This window comes from Tachysurus vachellii, chromosome 10, assembly GCF_030014155.1.
Source record: "Tachysurus vachellii isolate PV-2020 chromosome 10, HZAU_Pvac_v1, whole genome shotgun sequence".
Taxonomy (NCBI): Eukaryota; Metazoa; Chordata; class Actinopteri; order Siluriformes; family Bagridae; genus Tachysurus; species Tachysurus vachellii.
In genome coordinates, this window is record NC_083469.1 from 28,240,231 (window position 1) to 28,246,893 (window position 6,663).

The 6,663-nt window shown below is 42.5% G+C and overlaps 1 pseudogene; it reads right to left on the bottom strand.

The window, feature by feature from the left end:
• Positions 1-2,380: 2,380 nt before the first annotated feature.
• Positions 2,381-2,705, bottom strand: LOC132853023 (uncharacterized; annotated as a pseudogene).
• Positions 2,706-6,663: the final 3,958 nt, after the last annotated feature.

Sequence of the window (6,663 nt, forward strand, 5' to 3'; positions counted from 1 at the left end):
TCTCTGTCTGTCTGTCTGTCTGTCTGTCTGTCTGTCTGTCTGTGTGTCTGTGTGTCTCTCTGTCTGCCTCTCTCTCTCTCTCTCTCTCTCTCTCTCTCTCTCTCTCTCTCTGTCTGTCTGTCTGCCTCTCTCTCTCTCTCTGTCTGTCTGTCTGTCTGTGTGTCTCTCTGTCTGCCTCTCTCTCTCTCTCTCTCTCTATCATTACTATAGATGATTTCTGTAGACACTTAAAAAATGCTCTGTGTATTTGATTGCTTATTGCTATGAAATAAAGCCAGGTAAAAAGAGAGAGAGTGTGTGTGTGTGTGCTTGTGTGTGTTTAGTTGTTGAAAAAGTGGTCTCCAGTGTTTAAGAACTATTTGAAGCGAGCTCATGATCACGCTCACTGTATCTCCACTCTGGAGGAAGTGTTCATGGAGCATGATGGACACTGGCCTGCTCTCGCTAAGGTAAAGTTACACCCACAGCTGTAAACCACACCCACCACACAGAGCCACACCCATAGCAATGAGCTACTTTCATCACACAGAGCCACACCCACAGCAATGAGCTACTTTCATCACATACAACCACACCCACTGCACTAAACCACACCCACAATAAGCTCAGTTTGTACACTATATAGTAGTAGTGCGCTGTGGTTTAGCTGTGTGTGTCTGCATGTGTGTGTGTGTGTGCTCTGTAGGTGTTGATGAGTGTGTACCAGTAGGAGATACTAGATGAGAACTCCATTGTGTGCTGGTTCTCTCAGGGAGCTCAGACCGAGAGGAGCAGAACCCTGCGCAAGAACCCCAGGGTGAGACACTGACTGGGAAACATAGTCCATTTACACTAACTGTAGTAACTGTAGTAACTTTACTCTATGTAATTTCTCACACTTTTCAGCAACACTATTAGTTTATAGTTATAAATCTAATGACACAATATACATATATTTAATATACAGAATATGGTAATGTGTTGTGTTACTTTAGTAAGTTAGTTTATTTAAAGAGCACATAAGAATAAATAACTGCAGGTGAAGAGGCTGGAATGGGCAGAGAATAAAGTAAAGTTTTAGCCCAGATTTAAAGTCTGGATGTCTGGAGGGAGCTGAGGGGACCTAAAGGACCTTGGTGCTGAGTAGGATAGAGTTAGGTCTGTAATGTAAGAAGGTGTCTGTCCCATTGTGTGTGTGTGTGTGTGTGTGTGAGAACTGTGTGTGCAGCTGCTGAAGTTCATCCAGTGGGTGAGGAGGCTGAGGAGTCTTCAGAGGGAGATAACTGAACACCAGTCAGAACACCACTGATCTGTGTGTGTGATGTGTGTGACTGTGAGAAGCAGAACTGATCTCATGCTAATGTGAGGACCCTAATTTAAACACACAAGGTGTTTATTAACGCACTTAATGCTGCTTTCTGATGCTTTTGTAAATCTGCTTTTGTTGTGCGAGTTATTGTTACCATGGACACGACCTAACCTTTGACCCTTATGTTAGCCCTGATTCAATGAATGACCCAGGAGTGAAATTTGAAGTGTAATATTCCTACATTTTGATTGGCAGCTGTGAGACCTGTTTAAAGCTGAAATAAAAGTGTGTGTTTATTTATCCAGAGTGTGTCCTACCGCTCTTTATATTCCCAGCTACTGAAGAGCTTCATTATCCCGATGAAGAGAAACAAAGCGACAGATAATCAGGCTTTCATGAACATTTTGTCATTCTGAACAGATTAGTTGTGACAGCCCAGCTGTAAAGGTTCCTCTCAGATCCTCCAGAGTGTGTGGTCTGGTGTTTCCTAACTTCACCTCACAGCAGAAGAAAACTTTCTAACCTCAGTGTAGGTCATCTTCACATATACGAGCTATCGGTGACGTGTACAGAGGCATCGGGAATAAACGTCAAGGTTGGAGCTCAGTAGAAGACAAGGTTGGTGCTACAGCTGACTCTGAGTAGCTAATATGGTTAGCTATGCTTTGCTAATCTGATGTGAGAACAGAGTCAAAGCCCTAAAGTGTGACAGATGACTATAGACTCAAGGGATATCTACTGATCAGTTTTGTCTAGTTCTTCTTTGTCCACTGTGCTTTGTTTCCCTTCCGCCGTTTTACACTTTCAATTTTGTACATTATTTACAATAAATTATTAATTTAAAATTATTTATTTAAAATGAATTAAAATTCTTTATTAAATAATTGTATGTATTTATTATTATGTACAAATTTGTACAACTTTGTGCTTTATGACAAAAGAAAAGGGGAAAAAATCCTGTTTCTACCAACAGTCTTTATACACACACACACACACACACACACACACACAGTAAAGAAGGAAAATCTCTTTGTGGATATTTGGGTGGCTCTTAAAAGAGCCGTTGTGTTGACATGGTTCGGTGTTGAACGTTTATCCGCCGAAGCCGTACAGAGAGCGTCCCTGGCGTTTCAGGGCGTACACCACATCCATGGCGGTGACGGTCTTTCTACACCTGCTCGGTGTAGGTGACAGCGTCGCGGATGATGTTCTCCAAGAAGACTTTCAGCACACTGCGAGTCTCTTCGTAGATCAGGCCAGAAATACGCTTAACACTGCCACGGCGAGCCAGATGGCGAATAGCCGGCTTGGTGATTCCCTGGATGTTATCGCGAAGGACCTTACGATGACGCTTTGCGGCCCCTTTGCCGAGTCCCTTACCGCCTTTACCTCAACCAGACATGATGCTGCTCTCTCGAAGTGAAGCCGCTCAATAAAATACACCCAGAGGCTGAATATTTATCCTCCATCTCCTGGACCAGGTTGAGAACAGGCAAGGAGGCAAGTCTAAGACCAGCGCTCACACAATAGAACACGTTCATAAACAAAGAGAAAGCCACAGCTTTTAACTTACTAGTGTATCTTTCTGCTGCAACCTCTTTGTACACACAAGGATCATCATTATTATTATTATTATATTTATAAGTCTTAGTGGTAGTAGAATTTACCCCAAGGTATACAAAGTGAGTATTTCAATACAAAATATACAGACCAACACCCAGCAATGTATAGGGGCTAGTAACAGCACTCTGTGGTTGTACAACATTAACCTGCACTGTTTAGATGTAAAACATCCATTTGAGCACATCTGTGGCTTGAGAACTGTATTCTATACTCCTAGGTCCAATACTAAGAGGCCCGGTGTTCCCCGTTCCTCTGGGTACATTATAAACTGAGCCCATGTTTAACCCTGATAGTAGATTACAAGCAGCACAGAAAGGAATGTAAAGACAACATTCAGGAGTCATTTTATCAGCTGTAAAACACAAAATATTACAGAATCTATAAGGTTTATAGTCTAAATGAGCTATATTGTCTCCAACACTAATCTCATTCTAAAACTCAGTGTCATTCACAAAGAAAGATCATTGACGTCAAAATTCAAATATCAAATGTGGATCGCTTATAAAAATCATAGCACACCTCTCCTCAATGAGTCGGTCGATTTGACACGTCATTCATGGGTCTAGGACAAAAGCTGCGGGACAAGTTACGCGCCGAAGTTTTGTCCAGCACAATAGTAATAATGTTGCTTTGCAAGCACAATTAATTACAAAGAATTATACACTGACATCTCAATTTAAAGAAAACATTAATATATTTTACCAAAAAGATGTAGAAATAATATTTATTTTAGTTACTTTCTAAGTTGTCATATTGTTTAACAAACACTGAAGGAAAAAGATTTGATTTGTTTAAATATCTCTGAAACCTTTCTAGCTAAGCGCACATAGTTGTCACACAAGTATCTGCCCCAGTGCTATCATAATCAACTCAAAATGCCCCGAATGAATAAATGAACAAGGGATTATTTTCTCATGTTAGTATAATCACAGATAAGTGGAGTGAAGAGATGATGAAGTGTAACTCCTACGAGTGACTTTTACCTCAGACACTGATGTGGATGATGATCAACATGAGAACTTATTTGAACTCATGAGAACTCACTTGTTATTGGTCAGTAATGTAGTTTTTTCCTTCAATAAATTAGATTAAAACAATTTTTGAAATGGAACATTTTCACATGACGTCATCAGAAGTACTGGTACTCGGATCACTTTTAAAAGTCATAGCACACATCTCCTCAATGAGAGGGTCAATTTGACACGTCATTCATGGGTCTAGGACAAAAGCTGCGGGACAAGTTACACGCCGAAGTTTTGTCCGGCACAATAATAATAATGTTGCTTTGCAAGCACCATTAATAATAATAAGTATGCAAGAGAACAATAATGTGCTTTGCAAGCACATTAACTAGAACGGACATTTCCTGAAGAAAATGTGAATGTGCTTGCACGTGGCAAATTCCCCTCATCGTGCTGAGTGTTTTGATATATGACATGTCCATGTTGTGCAAAATTTTTGATTTTTTCGGGGCTACACGTGATGTCACGTGGTGTCGAGTGCCACCACCAGGGGGCCAATACTTTTGGAATCATTGGATTGATAGTGTGGAGTTGACAGTTACATGTATTGAGAGTCTCCTTTACATCTACAGTCACTAGGAGAACACAGGAGAGAAGCGGTGCCTGAGCTCTGCGCACACTGCGTGTTTGAGAGCTTAAAGGAATTTCAGGAATTTCCCATTCATTTCTATGGGACTTTTTTCACCCGCTGTGCGAACATCGTTGGTCGGATCGCTTATAAAAGTCATAGCACACCTGTCCTCAATGAGCCGGTCGATTTGACACCTCATTCATGGGTTTAGGACAAAAGCTGTGGGACAAGTTACGCACCGAAAAAGTGTCCGGAAGAAGAATAATAATAACTAGAATGTACATTTCCTGAAGAAAATGTGAATGGTGCTTGCACGTGGCAAGTTCCCCTCATCGGGCTGAGAGTTTTGATATATGACATGTCTATGTTGTGCTAACTTTTTGATTTCGCTTATTTTGGGGGCGGGGCTACACGTGACATCACGTGACGTGACCAAAACACGCGTGAGGCAGTTCCCTTCATCGGGCTGAGTGTTTTGATATATGACATGTCCATGTTGTGCTAACTTTTTGATTTCGCTTATTTTGGGGGCGGGGCTACACGTGACGTCACGTGACGTGACCAAAACACGCGAGAGGCAGTTCCCATCTTTAGGCTGAGTGTTTTGATATATGACATGTCCATGTTGTGCAAATTTTTTGATTTCGCTTATTTTGGGGGCGGGGCTACACGTGACGTCACGTGACCAAAACACGCATGAGACAGTTCCCCTCATCGGGCTGAGAGTTTTGATATATGACATGTCCATGTTGTGCTAACATTTTGTTTTGCTTACTTTGGGGGCGGGGCTACACGTGACATCACGTGACGTGACCAAAACACGCGTGATGCGCTTCCCCTCATTGGGCTGAGTGTTTTGATATATGACACGTCCATGTTTTGCTAACTTTTTGATTTCGCTTATTGTGGGGGCGGGGCTACACGTGACGTCACGTGACGTGACCAAAACACGCGTCAGGCAGTTCCCTTCATCGGGCTGAGTGTTTTGATATATGACATGTCCATGTTGTGCTAACTTTTTGATTTCGCTTATTTTGGGGGCGGGGCTACACGTGACGTCACGTGACGTGACCAAAACACACGTGGGGCAGTTCCCCTCATCGGGCTGAGTGTTTTGATATATGACATGTCCATGTTGTGCTAACTTTTTGATTTCACTTATTTTGGGGGCGGGGCTACACGTGACGTCGCTACACGTGACGTCAAGTGAATACCCGGTGGGGTGCCAATACTTTTGGACAAAAGTGACTACTAAGTGTTTTGACATTTCATGTAAAAACTGCAGTCATTATGGAATTCTACTTATTATTATACTGCATAGAACAGCATTTTGGGGCGGGGCTACACGTGACGTCACGTGAATACCCGGTGGGGTGCGGGGTTAGGGTTAGGCTGAAACTTGGTATATATGGTAATTAGGGTGCGAGAAGTCGATTGCAGCTGGTTTCAGCTCGATAGCGCCGCCAGGAGCCAAGATACGGTATTGCACCTGATTTTTTGATGTTTTTTTCGAAAATATGCATGTATATATACTATTTGGAGGTCGCTGGGTTAGGGTTAGGGTTAGGGGAAAAGACCGTGGTTCCGGGAATGACCCAGAACCAACGTTGTGCACGGGCCTGCCACTCGGGCCTCGTTTTCGGCCACCACAGTCACGGCGAACGAACACACATCGCCTATTTATAGTTACGAGCTTAAAGCGCTCTGGAGTTGGAGGTCGGTCTGAATTAGGGTTCCGACCTCAGACGACGCCTAAGGTCATGTTTAGGGCTAAAAGTTAGGTTTACGGTTCGAAAAATTAGGGTTACGAACGCGCTTTAAATCTCTGGTTATGTTTAGGGCTGGGAATTAGGGTTAGGGCTAACGGTTAAGTTTTAGGGTTAGGCTTAGGGATCCAAACCCTAGGGCTAGAAACACGGTTATGTTTAGGGCTGAGAATTAGGTGTAGGATTCTAAAAATTAGGGTTAAGTTTAGGGTTAGGGTTAAGATAAAGGATGTTTAATGAATGGAAAGTCCCTTTTGGTGCACTGGCCTAAAGAAACCTGGATGGGGACAGTAAACAAAAAAAAGGGGGGGGGGGAAGAAAGAAAGGAAAAAGGAATGTGTAAAGATATATGAAGAGCAAAAATACAGGTAGGTTGGATTAATGTATTGTTTA